Source organism: Protopterus annectens, chromosome 6.part0, assembly GCF_019279795.1.
Source record: "Protopterus annectens isolate FY-2018-M chromosome 6.part0, PAN1.0, whole genome shotgun sequence".
In the NCBI taxonomy this organism is placed as follows: domain Eukaryota; kingdom Metazoa; phylum Chordata; order Ceratodontiformes; family Protopteridae; genus Protopterus; species Protopterus annectens.
Genome location: NC_056737.1, coordinates 1,963,887,161 through 1,963,907,088, shown reverse-complemented (window position 1 = coordinate 1,963,907,088; position 19,928 = coordinate 1,963,887,161).

Here is a 19,928-nt window from a genome sequence, read left to right as displayed (position 1 = left end):
ACACACACTTCAGTGCTCCCTTCTGTTTCCACACCCCATCTTGCTCCCCATACCATGTACATTACTTTTTTCTTCCTTTCTCCATATTTTGCCTTACACTTCCTACTCTTCAGCTTTTTCAAGAAGCCATAACTTTCTATGTGCTCTGAAGTGCATTTTCTTTTCTTTTTTTCTTTTTACACAACCTTTTCATCCAATGATGGCTTTTACAGAAATTCAGTGTGGTTCAGCTTTAGTTTTCCTTGCATGCTTTCAACGCACCATTCCTGACCAAGACTGAGCACTAATAACTGTTTAGGAAATAATTCAATTAAGCTGATGCCCCCAAAAGCTATAGTAGTTATAGATTCTCTGGAATGCAGTTTAGAACATTTTCCCAACAGTGGTCTAAACAAAACTCATAAGTAAGAAAATAATTTCAGTCTTATTGTGCCCAACGCTTAACATTCAAAGATGAAAAAATAGGAGCTCACAATAAACTAACAAGACAATTGCTGTGAGGCTACACAAGTCCTATCTTGGAATACAGCTTGCCTCTTTAACACCCCCCCAAAAGATAGTCAATGTGTTTGCATTCCTCTGATGTTAGATTAGAACTCCTAGAAGATCTCAGTGAATGTTCTGCGATATATTGTATACCTTACTTTTGAAATGTAATTACTCGTTAGCTACCTTTTTTAATGATACTCAGAAAAATAATGTGTGTCCTGGCATTATTGGGTGTAAGCACCACACAGACACAGACACACACACACACACACATATATGTATGTATATATATATATATATATATATATATATATATATATATATATATATATATATGTAACAGATAGATACACACACACACACAAACATAGACAGTTAGATACAAACACACACACACATGCAGGCATAAGCCACAGCAATGCTAGTTTTGTATTTATTTCAAGAAATAGCAATACATTGTGCAACATTGGAACTGCCACACCCGATCAGTGACTGTTGTTTAGCTGTCATCAAACAGCAGCAGGGTCACTTTTATTTGCCTCATTGAGGTATAATTCATACCTGTCACTGTCTTGATTTAAGGGATCATTCCTGATTTTGCCTCATAATTTTGCTCTGTCCTTCATAAAAGGTTGATCTAATGCTAAATCATTCAGGATTACTGACAGCCAGTAAATTCAGACATGAGAGTTTTATACCGCTTATTGTCCAAAAATGCATGTTGATGCAAAACATCTTATTCTATTAACTTTTTAAGTGAATTGGAGTAGTACTTAAAACATACTGCTGATTTTGAGCCCTTTACTCTGCTATTATTTTTATCAATGTGCAGAATTCTTCAGCAAAGAACTTGAACGCTATAGTATCTTGTGTTCTGCCGGTATTTATAAAAATCCCTGAAAGAAAAAAAACATTGTTGAAGATCAGAAGCTCTTAAAAATGCAAGGTTTGCACTGAGATCAGACACTCTGGGCTGCTGATCTCTCTAGTCGTACCTTCCTCATGCTCTTTATCAGCTTTATGTTAAAAGGGTCCTATCACAGCCCTGTTGAGGTAAAAGAACATAATCAGTTAATTAGTACATTTTTATCTCCACTTTTACACAACCAGTAGCAGCTTTTGTGGGGCCTCCAAACAGTCAAGAATGATTAAGGGGGGCCATGCAGCCAGGGATACTGCAGGTACCTGATGCTGACTATGTTGTTAATTTTAGTGAAGAGAATGTCCACCAGCAGGGTTTAACTGAGTTAGTGGCACTAAGTCAGTGGTAAAATATTTAATGGAATTGTCAAGCCTGTTACTTGATACAACACTGTTAGTACAACCAGAATGTCTTTGAATTTTAAAGGAGATGTACATAAAAGTTATTACTACCCACCTGGTAAGTAAGTATACAGGATTGCTGGACTAGCTTTTGTTGATTTGACTGACATGTTACAAAAATATCAGTTTAAGATAACTTGCTGTGGTTGGGGCCCCCAAGAACAGGGGGCCCCCAGCGACCGCAGGGTTCGCTGGTGCCTAAAGCCGACTATAATATATATATATAGGTTTACCTTCATAATGTTGACAGCCACAATGGCGGAAGTGCACAACTCTGAACCATTTCCGTGAAACCCATACTGCCGAAACCTCAGAAAGCCGACACAACACTGAACGTCAACATTTCTGAATGTACCACACATTCAAACAAGTGCTAACATGGGTCAAAAAGGGGGCAAGATTTTGAGAGTCAGAATATCAGCGTTTTTGTGAAGGCGCAGTGTGGAGTTCGCAGAAGTGGGTTTGCCATTATGGCCATCGACATTAAGGAGGTAAACCATATAAATGTATATATAAACACACACACACACACACACACACACACACACACTTGTAGTGTGTGTGTGTGTGTGTGTGTGTGTGATCTAATGTGTTATTAGTTATGCTTCACCAACCCCAACCCCCCACCAAAGGAGAAGACAAAAATAATTTTTTAAGTTTCTGTTTTGCCTGCACAGCTTGCAATACTGTATGACATCGTCTTACTACAGAATTGCTCACTGAGCTTTGTTACTATATGATTCCATCCCAGCTTATATTTTGAAGTGCTCGGCCTGCTTTCCACTTTTTTACTGGAGAAATGTTCAACTCAATGAACATAAATTCTGTTTTGAATATGATTCGCCAGTCTTATCCTGATGTCGATGAGACTGGATCCTCTTTTTCTCTTCTACACAGGCAAACCCATTTTGAGGAATCCCTCTGCCTATATTTATTTTATATCTGATGTCATAACACCACTATATCTTTATGTTTCAGTTATTTGAATTTTTGTTCATTTCAGCTGAAATCATAGGTATGTTTTGTTTTAAACTGATTGGTTTGGAAACATTCAAGTTTGTCACTTTCTAAAGATTATTCTGTCCCTAATTTAATGCTACACATAAATGCCAGTACCTCTGTATTGTATTACTTTAAAATATTTTGTGAAATTTTAGCACAACATACACAGCAATTCAGTCATGTACAACACACTACTTGACCTAATGGCACTGTGGATAAGGAACTTACAGAGTCTCAAATGTATGGACTTCAACATGCATTATGTTTTCCATATTATATTTAAAATGGCATCACATTTTTGATAAAAAATATGTTTTTAACAATGATGTTGTTACAACTCACTAAATATATGAATCTTACATTTACTGACTGAGTTAATAAAAATACTTCAGTTGCATATGTTTATTGTGTAATGAATGGCAAAAAATATTCAGAGTAAGAGTTATGAATGCTTTTGGGCTGTCATTTATTATTACAAGTCCACATCTGAAATGATTTGAAACTTTCTAAAAACCTCTCTGAAAAATGACTCATTCAAAAGACTTTACGATATCATAGTTTAACAGCATCCCAGAGGTATCAATATGCAGAATCACATGAAGCAGCACACGATGGTATCTACTCTACAAAATATACAGGAAAAAATCTCTCTGTCTCTCTCTCTCTCTCTCTGTAATTTACAGATAATAACAAACTTAAAATAAATCCTAGCAAATATAAACTATATGATGTTTGGCACATCCCAGAAAGCCTTCCTCCTTTCCCATTACTAACAAAACGATGTTACCAATAATTTACTACCTGCTGTTAGCTAACAAAAGTATCTTAGCATTCTGTGGGATCCCTCATTATTGGTCGCAGACTACACAAAGTACACGATGAATAAAGTAATAACTCAGTTAACATTCTCCTTAAGGTTAGCTCTCCCTCCCCTAACAGCTAGGCAATCTTGTATGCACACGTCTCCTTCTATCCAGCCATACTAGTACAAACTACCCATAATTCCAAGCAGCTGAAAACAAAAGTTGTTGATTTGCCCTTGTGGTCAGCCAATGTACACATCACATGACTTGCTGAGGCATTTCACTGACTGAATAAAATATAAGGCAGTTCCTATGCTAAAACCATGCTTTTCAAATCATTACACAGCATATCACTAAAGCACAAGCTGTTAGTAAGGTATATATTCTGCAAAACCTAAGATTGATGGACTGTTCCTGTTTAGGCCATGCTTTGGCACTGGTATAAGGCAAAGAGCTTCCATAATGATTGCCCCAACACCATGGAACTACCTTCCTCTAGAGATCACATCACAAACCACTACAGAGGACTTCAACAATAAACTAAATATAAATTCAACTTGTAGCTGTTGTGGAGAGACAGATTAAATTACAATCCAATTACAACTTCTTCCACTTCTTTAACTCATCTTGACAGATCCATAGGGAATTTTATTCAGTCAAATTGGAATGTTGGGGTCCGGCATAATGGTTAAGTTTGCCTCACACACAGAAAGTAAAACTGTTTGAGTCTTGCCTTTGAAAGGGAAACTGACCAGGTTTAAAATGGCCCACAAGGACAGCAAGTCTAGTAGTAACCTATGAACCTAATACTGAAGATAATACAAATAACAAAATAAATTGTTTGTCCTAATACTAATGAAGCCATAGAAGTGCATATATGTATTTTCAAACAGCCTCTAGTATATTGTTTTCAACTTTAGAATTGCCTTTGTAATTTGGTCATCTATTATGACACCATTATTTTAAGCATTTGCTGTTCAATATTCCACAGGGTCTGGGTCATGGTTAAAAAGCATCACTGTAGCAGCTACCCAGATATTAAACTGCAGTAAATAAACAAGTAATATGTGTCACTAAGTTAGAGGATGCACTTAGTCTATGATTTTAGGTATAAACCTACATGCACAGATTTATCTTATATTATGGGTGTTATTTCATATGCACATTGGGGTAGCATACCTCCAGTGACAGAAGATTATGGAGACTGAAGTGAAATATATTTAAAAACACACACACACACACACACACACACACACACACATATCTACATATATATTCATATATACTTGTCATTCGTTTGGTAGAAAATACATGTATGTGAGAAACGCAAATGAGCGACCATAATGAAAAATGAGTGACTGCATATTTGTGCAAATTATACTTGGTTAAATTCAAGCTTTATATTATCTTGATATGTAGGGGTATGCAAGAAAAGAAATGGCTGACTGAGAAAAGTACAGTATAGCTAGTAGTGTGTATGCACAATTGCTCGTGGGTTAGGGATAGGTAAGGGGACAGATTTGCTGTTGTGCCTGATTGGTGGTGTCGATGTTCTGTATCCTTTTGTCTTGATTAGTGGTATTGTTAGGCAAAGGGTTTTTAGTAATGCAATGTATAAGGAGTGGGGGTTAGCAGACCTGTCCCCACACCACATTACTCATGTTTGCTAACATTAACCCAACCCATTATTAAGAAACGTTTCCCTAATAGTACCACTAGTCATATATAGCTGATCTGGGTTTTGTAGCTTTTGTTTACTCATAATGGAAGAGATGATGTCAATATTTTGTAATTATCTAATTTTGTATGTTACACATTTGTGTTTTTCACATTGCTGTAGCCTACAAAAAAATTATATAAATCATATATGTGTGTGTGTTTATATATTTATATATCTGTATATATATATATATATATATACACACACACACACACACACACACACACACACATATATATATATATATATATATATATATATATATATATAGTTTAAATTCAAAACTTGGAAACTACATCGGTCAACCAGCATGTGGCTGAATAACAGTTTTCAACTCGGCAGAATTTCGAACCAAAATATATCAACTATACTACAATGAAGTGTAGTTCGAGTATTTGGGTTCGGCATTGTGCACGGAGATTGTGGTTCAGTGAGGAACAGGGAATTAGCCCATTTCCTCTCTTTAGTGTGATCTTGGAGTTGATATATTCAATGGACAGGAGGTGTGTGTGGGAGTGCAGGGAGCATAGCCCCCCTGAAAAAGAGTAGAATTAAGATATCATTGACTGTAGAGTGTAATGGTACATTAATGCACCTCCTGCTATGTCAAATACATCAAATTACAGATGTCAATGAATTTATTTTCTCTTTGGCTGCTGTTTCAGAATTCTGAATTTAGCATTTTGGGTCGACATTCTGAATGGTCGACCAAAGCAGATTCAGAATTTCAAAAGTAAACCTATATATATATATATATATATATATATATATATATATATATATATCTTGGTGTGTATATAGGTACGTACATATATATCCGTATGTAGTGTATATATAAACACACACACATGGATCCATTTTACATGATCAGCTTTTTAAAAAGTCAAATTTCACATGATCAAACTCATGTGATCAACTATTTGAAAAGACTGAACATTTACAAAATGGCAGAAATAGCATTTTTGCAGGGTACACACCCCTGCACCCCCCCATACCCCTTGGTCATCGTATATACCAACTCTGAGAATTATGTGGATGATTAAGGTAGTAAAGAAAGCATATACTGTTACAGATAGAATCAACTGGAAACATGATATGCAACAATGTATAAGATAAGTTTAAAACATTTCATGATCTATGTTCACAACTATTGTATCCACTGTTTGTATATTTTACTTTTACCCAGGTCTGTGAATGAAACTGGTCCACATGGATCAGTGGACTATCCCGGTAAACAGCTTTAAAAAGTATACCTATGTCCTACTATTTATCCCTCCAAGAAAACCCTTGGCAACTAATGACTATTACATTTTATTGGAAAGCATTGGCTAGGCTTAAAAAGGCAACCTAGGATGATAAGCCTATTATTTTACTGTGATACTATGATATATATGTGTGAGTATGGATCCCCTTCAGAAGCTTGAAGTTTCAAAACTTCGAACTTCAAATGGCCGAGACCGGAAGATCAAAGTTTTGAAACTTCAAACGTTTTGAATGGAGATCGCCATACAGCACAGAACTCAATATTTACCATTTTGTTCTCTGTAGTGCGATCTCGGAGTTGGTATATTTATTTAACAGGAGATGTGGGGGGTGCAGAGGGACTTGCCTCCCGCAAAAACATAAAAAAATGTTGCTGTTTTTATTTCTTTTTATTTTGTTTTTGAAGTTTCAAAATTTTGATCTTCTGGTCTCAGCCATTTGAAGTTCGAAGTTTTGAAACTTTGTCTTCCCATTATGTATGGCTTTGTCCAGACTTTTTGTTCTGAGGTTGACAGGTATGTATGCTCTCTCTCTATAAATATATATATATATATATATATATATATGTGTGTGTGTGTGTGTGTGTGTGTATAAATATATATATATATATATATATATATATACCCACTGATCTACTTCTAAAGCTGAAACACCCCAAAGTAGGGACACTGCTCTTACAAACTTAGAAAGCTCAAAGCATAATAGGTTTTGCATTAGCATGAATTTTCTGGTGTATGAAGTCTGAAACTCATATATGTCATTATTTTCTGACTTCAACCCTCAACAAGTTTACCAACAATGTGTCAAGAAACCACAATTTTATGAGAAGTAGACCAAAAATATGAGGCAAAAATCTGAACATTCCTTGAAAATCAATGCATGCAATGGTCGATTTATACAGTATTCAGCACAACATGAAATGTATTCGCTCCATTTACGCAGAATACTTATCAGTCTGTATCCTGTGTTGCTAACCATGTAAGTGAATTTGTGTGATTTACTTCAGTGCCTAAAATTTGTTTAAATTGCAGATTGTTGCAGAAGAAAAGTTATGTTCTGTCAATAAGCCAGTTGGCAACCCATGTTGTGACATAGGGATTTATACCTAGTTTAGTGAGTTTATCTATAATTCCAGAGTGGGGGATGGTGTTGAATGCCTTGGCGAGATATAGATAGGCTGTATGAACCACCTTACCCTCATCTATGGCTTTGGTGACTACTTCAAAGAAGTCTATCAGGTTTAGGAGACATGATCTGCCTTTTACAAACCCAAACTGTGTGAGGTCCAGAGTTTGGAGATCTCCAATGTCTTTGTTTATGAGTTCCATGATGATACATTCCATGGCCTTGCAGACCAGGCTCGTCAGGCTAATGAGGTGGTAGTTCCCGGGGTCTGTTGTGGCCCTTCCTTTGTGGAGTGGGATAACTGTCACGGTGTGCCATTCAATGGGCACAAAGCCTGAGGTGAGGCTATGATTGAACATGGTACTTAGGTGGGGTGCCAGTTCATTCTGTAGTTCATGTAGAAGGCAGCCTGGGATGTTGTCAGGTCCCATGGATGCTGTGTTCTTGGCTTCGGAGAGTGAGGTTTTTACCTGTGCAGCCGTGATTACAGGACCTTTGCATTCTTCCGGTATAAAGATGGACCCTTTAGGGGGCGGGAGGGGGGATAAAGTTAGCAATGAACCTATCTGCCAGGATGTTGGCAATATCAGTTGGTTCTGTATATTTAGTGTTATTGTACTGTAACTCAGAGCAGATCTGAGTGTTGCCATTGAGATTCTTGACATAGCTATAGAATGTTTTGTAGTTGTCTTTAGAATCAGTGGCAATTTTGTTTTCATAACTAGCTTTGGAGGATTTTATGAGGGATCTCAGCTTCTTACCGAGGCTGACCAGGGAGTTCCTCCATACTCTTCAAAGGTATACTGATACCACTAAACAATGTAAGTTGTTTTCAGTGAGCCATTATTTAGGGAAATAACTGCTGTTATTTTTAGCAAAGTACAGACCAAAGGTGTTTAGTTCATTAGGTAGTAAAAACATTCAGTTGCTGTAAAAATTAACAGCAATCAGGAACTCTGATTAGAATCATGGGAAACAAGAAAAATTCTACTTGATTGCAGCATAAATTGAAGATAATCTAGTTAAATAATGGATGTGCAAAACTGCATCATTACGATTAATGGAATATTTCAAAAGAGGCTGTTAGAAATCTTCCAGAAATAAAAACAAATTTTACTGCAAGGTGTATATAATCCTGGGTATTCATATGTGACACAAAAAATAATTGCCAATGAAAATCCATAGATAAAGCAAGTTTTAGCAGACTGTATAAGAGAAGTCAATGCTGCAAGATTTCCTTTTGGAGGGCCAGTGCAGTCAGCAAAAGAAAAAGCTTTTGATTCTGCTGTTCAGAATCCTCATTTTTCTGTCTCGAATGGAAGGCTCAGCATTAAAAAATGGAAGAACAAGGTATTCGAAAACATTTGTGATGATGAAAATGTTATAGATCCTAATCTGCCCAAATTGCTGTCAGCAAAGCTGCCTACACATCTTTTGAGACTAGACATTCATTCAGTTTTCATTTCCAACATAACAGAGTTAATGATGAAACCGAGTTATTTTATAGTATTTTATACGAGTACCTTCTATGTGGAGTCTGCATGCCTTCAATGTGTCCCTCTGGGTTTTCACTGGGTGTTCCCTTTGGAATATTACATTACCTGGCAAGATGTGCTTGTTCTGTATCTTAATTATGTAACTGTATTATCTTCAGATTCTGCTGTCAATACCTCTGAATGATATGCCGGTAGGTTCACTAATGAATGGGCAGTATAGATATAATGATACACTAATGACAATGAATTAAATGAACATTTCATTCATATGCACCCAAATAAATCCTGGAGGCTAAAAATAGCTATTAGCCACAGCATATGAGCATAATTAACAGGAGATGACAGTGATAACTATACCATATTAGATGTTTAAACAAAAGCTTTACAAAAGTAAACATTAAAATAAAATTTCTGAATTCAAAAATATGGATAAATTTTGTGCTGTTTCATGCAGTGGCTTCATACTTAGATGTATTTGAACCTAAACAACAATGTGTGTCAGCTAACATTTTGTAATGTACTTTTTTCACATACTTCCACAAGAGTTTTTTTTTTCAGAAAACTTCACTTAAAAGGGACCTTAAATAATAAGAACAGCCATATGCAACCCCTTCCCTTCCTCATTAACTGGGTTCCCCTGCAAATAAACACACCAATTCCTCCTACCTCTGCATCCTCTGCCTACCGTCCTTTTTCTCTGCAGTCTCTCTTACCCCCTGTATAACTATGAAACCTCATCAAGAAATTCTCCTTCCTCACCCTAACCTTAGTCTACATTCTTCTTTCTGTCTCTAAATCCCTCTAAATGTATAATTTCTCAAATCTTCTACGTTATTTCTCTCCTTCTCTAAGAAAAGCTATTTATATAATCTTGTGTAAACCTATTATCATGTAAACATGATGCTAAGTAAATTAACCATTATCTTCTCAAGTAATCTGTTGTTAATACATTGTAATATCTTAGAAAATGTTAAGCAAAACTCTAAGCAACTGGCCATTTTTTCTTTCTTCAACTCTAATCTGCTAGTAATGGATTGTGTAAAGTCTTTCTTAACATTATTATTTTAAAATTGTTTTCTATCAGTGTATGTACCTAAATGCATTGTGTTAAGTATTAACTAACATTATTGTTGTAAAAACTGGAATCTATCTAGGTATGCACCTAAATATCTAAATGCAGAGCTTTTTTCTCGGGGCCTCTATTGGAAACAGGTTATGTGACCCAGTTGGACAATCCCGGTTAACAAATGTCAAATAAATAATAAATAAATATATTCTGAATTTAAAATAAACTTGAGTACTATGCACTGCTGTGCAGGTGCCATCTCTCTGTTGATACACAATAGTTGCAGTCCTGGGAGGATACACTAACATTTTCAGGGCCTGTACTTATGTGCATGTGATAGAATCTGGATTTAATATTTTTAATAATGGAGTAAGAAGACAGGGCTTACTGTAGCCCTTTTTCAGACATAGCCTAGAAATAATGATACAGATATAAACCTGAAACCTAAGATTCAGAAAAAGGCTTACCTCTCATGCTGAATGTCTATTGCATGTTATTTAAATAGTGTGATAGTGAGAAAATGCTACTCAAGGAGAGCTATGGATGCATTGAAAAAGACCTCATTATCAGCTCATTAGCATGCCTCTAAACTGCACACTGGCTATGCCAGACTTGACTGCTCTAATGTTCTCTCTATTGGCTCATGCGTCGTACACATACACCAACTCCCAGAAATACCCACTCACATACACACATCCACCCATGTAAAACTAGCTCCCCAACATTCAATAAAAACTCATGGAAACACTCACCAATTTACCCAAATCATGTTCCAATACAGGCACCCATCCAGCTACACAAATCCCTACCCAGTCCTCCTAGTCTGACCACCAAGGCAGACAAACACACTTTCACATGCACACACATTCATGCAGCTTCATACTTTCACTTACAGACAGACACATACACACACTCACATATTTATCAGTAAAAAGCACCCCACACTAACAACCTCCACATATTTGCTGAACTTGCCTGCAGTGTGAGTGCATCCATTGGAGTGCATGGGTGGTTATCATGTTTTTATGGTGATCACTCTTCCTCTTAGAGTAAAATTTTACTCAGCTAATCGATTCCGTAAATCACTTGGCCGTGTAAGGTTGTCAACATTTCTAGGGAAAAGCATGTGACTAACTAGTATTAGCTACTCCCCCAAACCACTGCATCATTACACTGCTCTGCTTGTGAGACCATCCTTTGCACTGAGGTCCCTTTGAGGGGAAAACATCAGCAGTCTCTAGATCAGAAACAATTAGTACAATGGGAAAACCACTAAGCTAAGGCCTCTCCATCATGCTAAGCCTTTCAAAATCCCAGTTGAAGTCTAATACAGAAAATAAAATAGTTAAATACATTATTAAGGGCCAGTTTTCTTTAACTTCAGTTTTTGTAATGGAGACTTCACAAAACACTAATTTATATCCGTCTGTAGAATGACAAATATGAACTATTTAAGTAACTACTCTAGCCTGTTTGCTTTCACCTTTTCATTTCACCTGACAGTTTATCCCAAAGGATTAAGGTTATAAGCTGTTATCAAATTTTGTGCTATCGTTCTGGGTTTGATTCTGTTAGAGTCAAAGTGCATGATATGTGATTCTAAATAAATTATTTAAACAGACAGTGCTACTGGATACTGCCAGAAACAGGCACTTGTGTTTGGTATACCTATCCAGTTAGCAAACAGTCATACAAATATGCAGTTAAGTTCTGAAATTGGAACTGCTTACCACTGTAGATTTTCTGACTTTCTAGATTAAGATCAGTACTATAATTTCATTCATTCTCTGGCACACTCCATTCAGTTCAGGGACACAGCGGAGTCAGTGGCTATCCTGATACTTAGCAAAAAAAAGACAAGGACATTAATTCAGGATAAGACACTTATGGACAGTTTGGAAGGTCTCCAGTTTAACAAAGAATGGTGTGCTGGTGCGTAAAAAGCACCAAAACAATGAACAACCCGCACCACTCGGACGTAGGATAAAAGATGTTTTTTTTTTTAATTTCAGAACAATAAAATGCTTTAAATCCAGCAATGTTGAGCGCTTTCATCAAAAACAATGACTTCCTCAGAACCTGAGGAAGTCATTGTTTTTTGATGAAAGTACTCAACATTGCTGGATTTAAAGCATTTTATTGTTCTGAAATAAAACAAACATCTTTTATCCTAAGTCCGAGTGGTGCAGGTTGCTCATTGTTAAGGTGTCCAGTTTACCTACAGCTATTTTTTTTGGATGTATAGGAACCCAAAACACCCAGTAATATCCTACATGTACAGAAGGGAGACATGCAGTCTCTGCACAGGGGTTAGTCCAGCTGAGAATCAACCCTGAGAAGACAGTGCTATGAGACAACAGTTCTAAACACACTATATCACTGTGTTGCCCACAGTGTTGCAAGTCACATCCAGAAATTGGCATATGCATGAACTTCTGTTAAGTATTTGGTTGAAGTCCTGAAAAGGAGGGGGACTAATAATAATTTAATGGTCATGGGCTGATGCTAAAAGAAATGTTGTGCTATACAGATGTGTACTTCTAATAATTCTAAGCCTTCACATACGTAATGTAGTGTAAAAGCTGATACTTATTAGTAATAATAATGATCGCTATATTTTACCTGAAATTTGAAAATATTTATACATCTTTTCATTTTTCAGCTGCTGAAAACAGCATACATCTGCTTTCATCTTTTTACAGTAATATGGCATACTTTTCCTGTTATGGAATGGTTGAAATAGTTTCTATTCAGGGATGGTATGTTAATAAAATATGTCAAAATGAAAATAAAAAAATGCCTCAAGCTCTTTTCTCTTAGCTGTGTACTTACCATCCATCCATTCACAACCCCTTTTCCTATTTTCGCACACGGGGTCAGGGTGTCACTTCAGCAGTGACAATCATCTAGAGCCAATAATCATAAGACTGGATGGCTAGTCCTGTCATGATTGTTCTCCCATACCTCACACACACTCACACCTACAGTTGATTTAGAGTGCTCAATCCACCTACTGCATGTCTTTGGAATGTAGAGCAAAATACTGCATTTGGAGAAAATCCACACAAACACATTGAGGACCTGCAGACCCCGCACAGAAGGCACTCCAGGCAGGAATTGAACCAGAGAACCTCTTCCTTTGAGATGAGAATGCTACTTCCCGCACCACTATACCATCCCTTAACTGTAGGAATTCAAAAATGACAATAGAAATTTCTACACCATCCCTGGGATTCAGAACCAGCAGACTGACTACATAATAGCAGGTAAAATTGTGTGAACAGCAGTGACCCTCAGAGAACGGGTGCTTCAGAGACACTCACAGCTCAGCAGTGTTAGGCTTTGAAATACCCTAGCCAGCATACTGTGCAAAAGTTTATATAATGTCATGGAAATGAGCAGCATTATTAAAAGGAGAGTCATAACGAGGTACAGATGAAGTTAATCAATATAGTGACGTGAGCAATGAGACATGACAGCCAGAGTTACTGACTGCAGTAAATCCTGGAGATATGAGAGAGAGAGAGAGGGAGAGAGAGAGAGAGAGCACTTTTTCCTCAAGATACTGCAAAAACAATTCAGGGAAAGTTCTTTGTAGCTGCTTCTCTATCATTTATGTGTATATACCAGGCCAGTAGTCACAGTGGACATCTATCTGGATCTGACATTCCATGTTCGCCAGGTGCTGGTTATGATGTGCTGCCCAAATATGCAGGCTCTTGGGATGCATGGAACACAGCTTTCAGTATATTACCTACAGCGACCTCCCAAAGACCAGCAAAGGACACAGTGGATGTATTCCAGACATTTGCTTCATAGATACTCAACCAGATTTTGATGCCATGTTACAGTATGTGGAGGAGCATATGTGGCTCCCATTTACCCCACAGTACAGAAGCAATAGTGTTCATGCATTTTATGAAATAACTAATTTCTCTGAGCTGCTGGAAGTCACTGATTGCATTCACATCACAGTAAAGGGCTCAAATGGATAACAAGGGCAATGGTATATCAGCTGCAAGGGATTTCATTCTATGAGCTGCCAGGTCATCTGCAGTATAATATATAATGTGTGAGCAAGTCACCCAGGCATTGCCCTGATTTCCACATGTAGCAATTCGTGTGGGCTAATTTTCTACAGGGCCATTGTATTGGTGAGGCTGGATATGCTCTGCAGCTATGGTTCATGACACCAATAAAAAAAAAAAAAAACACACACACAATCCATGTCAGATAATGCATACAAGATTGCCCTGTTTCAGAGCCAAATCTTTATTGACTTTAAATTCAGAGAGCCGATGGCCTGCATTTCTATCTAGATTTCTCCAGTGGTGCCCTGCAGTATGATCCCAGAACATTTAGTAAAATATTTGCAGTGTCTGTACTACTACACAACATGTTAGTATGCAAACAGGTGTGTTGGGGGGTGTAGCTCAGACAGTGTGTTTGTACCTTTAAGAAGCATTTCCAGATGTAGCACATGCATATAAATACTGAGCACGTGCAGGCAGCATTGCCATTTTGAGAGAACAGCCAGAGAGCTAACGTATATGAGTGTGGTAGTCAGTCTGTTTATAAGTTTATTTAAGTTTAAGTGACAAAGCCTCATTTCTGATGTGTTTGTGTGTAATAAAGTTGCTTGAACAGAACCCATGAATGTTCGGCTGTTTTATCCTGATGAGACAAGTGACAGGGGGGGTGGATAAATTTAGGAAGGGGAAGTGTCAGAGTCAGTGGCACAAGAGGTGCCTGTTGAGGAGCCCTTATATGAGTCATCCTCAGGGGATAACTACATCAGGTGGAAGTGATTGTAGTACACCATGGTACTAGAGGCAGCATCTGGTTCACAACTATAGGCCATATTAAACATAACATACAACAATAACAATCATGCATGCAATACTACAACCAGGCTATGTTATACAATGCATGGACTGGCCACCTTGTGCATCAGACAGAGCCTACTCAGGTAACTGAGTATTGAGATCAGGGAATAGTTGTCATCATATGCATACATAGGGATGACTTAAGTAACAGTTGTCAACAAAGGGCAGAGCGAGTGTGTGTGAGTGTGGTGGGGGGCTGCATTTGTTTTTTGGTAATATGAGTGTGGAGAACCCCGAAAACTGGTTATGAAAAGGTGTAATATTTAGTGTGGCATAACTGAGCAGACAGATCCAGCAGAAGATGCAGCACTATGCTAGGGAGTGATGAACATGTCTAAGCCATCCACAAGAGATATGTGTGATGAATGTGCATGTCCTCAGCACCCTCTGTGGGGAATGCCACAGGCATGATCCACTGCACACACAGAGGGTGGAAGGCCCCATGAGCATGAGCAGCAAGATGTAGTACTGGTGATCTTAGCATGAACTCTCCAGCCATGCTTCAGTTCATTGTGTCCTGCTGTGTCTTCCACACTGGATGGAGGTGGAAAAGAGTCGGTGTTTTGGACCTATACTGTGTCCTCATTCTCCTATGGTGTGCTTCTCCACCTGAAGTGGAGGGAGACCTACAAGAATGGTACTAGCCATGATGGATGGCCACACAGTGACATCTCCAGTATGCAGAATCCCTATGCTGGCTTTCCATTATGATATGTAAACTGACCAGACCTGCAGATCATCATGTAGACTGCATACCACCCCACTCGATTCTGTTTTGGCTGGATTGGACTCTACCTGTCCTTGTGTAATGACCCTGCACAAACACTGAATAGTGGACATATACTCAGATCAGGAAGGAGCAGTTAGCATGGCATTGCTGGTCACCAGTACTTTGACCCCTGCTTCCCTCCCTATGAGGGGATATGGTAATCACATTATCCATGTCAAACACTGCTGATATTACCCCTAACTGTCCTATGATATTGCTGATATCATCATGGTCAAGCTCAGACTGACCACAACATAGGCAAGCCTATATCCATCATGGGCAAACCAGACAGTACAGCACCTGTGAAAATACATAAACTTATCCAAGTGTATGAATGCACCTTTCACCAATACCTGTAGTCCTGTGTAAGTAAGCCTCTATAACAGAGTGTCATCTAGCAGAATGTTGCTGTAGCTGTGCCCTGATATGTCTGTAACAATAAATAAGCCACTGTCAGTAGCTGCATAGCCCTGAGTAATCAGGTTGTACCGAGTACCCTACATGTCAGGTAATACTGACTTGGAGCATCTCCAATTGATATGCAAGGTGCTTTGTGTAGTTCTGTTTCTAGGTCAGATACTCCCCTGTGGATCTGAGAGCTGTCATCCCCCAGAAAGAGATGTGAGGAACTCCTGTTTATCAGTTATTGTTGGTTTTGTTAGCAGATCCCCATCTGTGGCCTTTAATTCCTGTGTTACTCAGCCAAGCAGGTTGCTTTGTAGAACTCATGTGCTGTCAAGATAGTGACCTATGTTTTAACCTCCTCATGGGTTGTATAATGGTCACCCAAAGTGTTGTCTTACTCTGCAAGGTCAAACCAAACATGATCCTGAAAGGCCCCGTCTGATCTATTGTTCTGGAGCATCCACAATCATGTTATGGAAGGTCTATAGCAAATTTCATTCTCTGCCTGCAAGAACTTTCCCTTTCCCTACCTGCTTCAGACATTCATCCATCCATAACCTACTTTTTTCCATTTTTGCACATGGGGTCAAGGGAGTCAAATCAACAGAGACCATCATTCCGATCCAGTGTCCACACCACCAGGTAACTAGTCCTGCCACAGTTGTTCTTCTGTACCACACCCATACACTTATGGCCAATTTAGAATGTACAGTCAATGTAATGTCTTTAGAATGGTGGAGAAAACTGGAACACCTTGAGAAAAACATACAAATACAGGGAGGACATGCAGACTTGACACAGAAAACACCCTAGCCAAGAATTGAACCGGAGAATCTCCTTCTTTGAGGTAACAATGCTATCTGCTGTGCCATATCATGCATGTCTACTTGTAACTGAAATGATATATACATGCAAGCTGGCGGCATGTTATACATGTTCTACCCATGCCTCAGGATCACACAGATATGCCCAGTGCTTCTATGGCCTTTGTTAAGTGTCGTTTCATAATGAGGCACAAACCACCTGTACAGTTGCTATCCTTTTGGTGACAGACAGTACGTGATGGTGCTAGGTATTTTTCTGACACAGAGCAGGAGGCTGCACAACCTTGCAAAGGGCACCATGCAGAAACACTTGGATATCTGGAACAAGTCATCTATTCTGTGTGTCTATGACTCACAGCAGCACACACACAGTGCCACTTTGCAAAATGTGGATGGGTGCAAGTGTTTTTCAATGGGCTATATCTGCACCCTGAATTGTGGAAGCAAAACATGGCCTGGTAGTGCAACTGATGATAACATACATTATGAAAGTCATCTACAGATGTCCATCCTCCATGCATTCTCAACTGTTATATGATCCTTAACCTCAGTGTGCATACAGCTCAATGGCAGGCTGAAACCTCTGGCAGGACATCCATCAGGATGTCAGTGTGATCCCCTAACATTATCCACATAAGGCATTGTCTGTGGGAATGTCAAGAAGCCAACCCACCCACAAAATCCCAATCCAGAAAAGGTTCATCACGACATTGATGTAGCAAGAGGAAGCCTGTTAGTGCAACATAGGTCTTATGATTATCCTCTGTGACAGTAGCTCCAGAAACAAAAATGACATTTGTGTTTGAAGCAAACTTCTGTGGGGCATTGCCAGGCCAGCAGACTTAGTCATTGCTTTCACAGGCTCCCCAACCATGCCACATAGCCACAGTCCATAAGAGGAAGCTATTCAAAAAGGTGAGTGGTCACCCCAGCCATAGACGTCAGACCATGTAGGCCTGTGGACTATACAGTGCACTGCAGCCACACTCCTAATAGATGCAGATTACAAGGTGCCCCATTAGAAAAAAATCTATATTTACTGTGTAACTGTCCCCTCAGCAAACAAGCAGGTACTACATCTCTCACTGAATAATATCCTTAACCCTCTCTTCCAATGTCCAACGCAATATATGGCAGCATATGTGCAATCATACAGATCATTTACCAAGTAAAGTATATCAACAATTAGTATGGCACATAAAGTTCTTAGCCTAAAACAGGGCCTGTATATCCCATATACTACTACTACTACACACATCAATACTTCACATATGGCACATAAACTTGTACATTGCAGTTCAAGCAAGTGTCATGTCATACCATAAACTCCTGCCCATTCTTATATCTCTCAGACAGCTTTCACCTTTTTTCAGCTTAACCCAGAATCTCAACTTCTTACTCAAAACAGTTTCATGTATGTCAACATACACCTATATCACTTACCTCATATATATTGCCAGAAAGTGAAGAAATCTGTACATTTGCTAATACTGAGGCTCCACTGCTTTTTCTGAAGAAAATTCTGTAGCACTATGAATAAAGTAATTGTCAAGGCTGTTTTTTTGCAGAGATTTAAGGCTCCAGCCATGGTCAGTACACTAATGAGCCTATTTAGAGCAAGTGTCTCTGAACCATACTTTTTCTGCAATGTGCACATGATCAAGGCTACACAACGAGGCATGTTCAACATCATGCATTCCCATGAGTAGCAGCTGAGCTGAGCCCTCATATGTGTGCAGGTGAGTAACTCAACAGGGACATGTTTAAAACAATTGTGTTAGTAACACATCTAGAGGAAATAAAGTGCAGAAATGGAAACATATGTAGGTACTGAACAGCTGTTACACAGCTTAATTGTCACAGATCACACCTTAACACTATCCTACCTGACGTGTATTCAACCTATATTGTAGCAGCACAACATGCTATGTAAACTGCGTGTCCTCTGTTGATTGTCATGAGTCATCATCAACAGCATGTGAACATATGAGGCAGCTACCATATTCCTCTGGACTGTGACCTAATAAGTGGCTGGAGTTTCTGAAGGTACTGTGGGTGTCAGGGCTCCCAAGTGCTACTTTAAGGAGGCCAAAATATTTCTGGCCCTTATGTACAGACAATACTCAAGCACCTTGTAGGAGACTCTTATGAGGGTCTTTACTATAACTTGGGTGTCTGGCACAGCCTTGTTGGGGTGGTGTCTGCTGCTGTTGGCATTAACAGCTCTGTAAGCAGTTCAGGACTGCTACAGTGACTTGAGTAAAGAATAGTGACCGTCTATGTCAAGGGGAAGAAGAGGTCAGAAAAAATGCTTCTGAGATGTACAGTAAGTATGCAAAACAGGTCTTTGCATTGTACTTTATACATAGTTGAAAGACCCCTTGTATGACATTAAATCACAATGCTTCTTTTTTATTATTACTGTTTTTTTTTAATCAAGGCAGGACCTAGCCTAACTAACTGATGGTTCCTGTGCTGGCATAACATTTACCCATTTGTTCCACTGTTGCAGGACCTATGGATTACTGGTTTGGTGAGAGCCCTGTAGCTCATTAATATCTATCTGGGAATCCCTCATGAGCTCAGCTGCTTGCTGCGAGAGTTGAGGGGGGTATGGAGCAGCCCAGGCTTGCTGATCCTGTAGAACAGCTTACCCATTCCCTTGGTGGTGCACCCCCCCCCCACACACACACACAGTATCTTTTCTGGAGCTCAGCTATACAGTCGCTGACTGTGGATTTTCTCAGTTTAAATTGC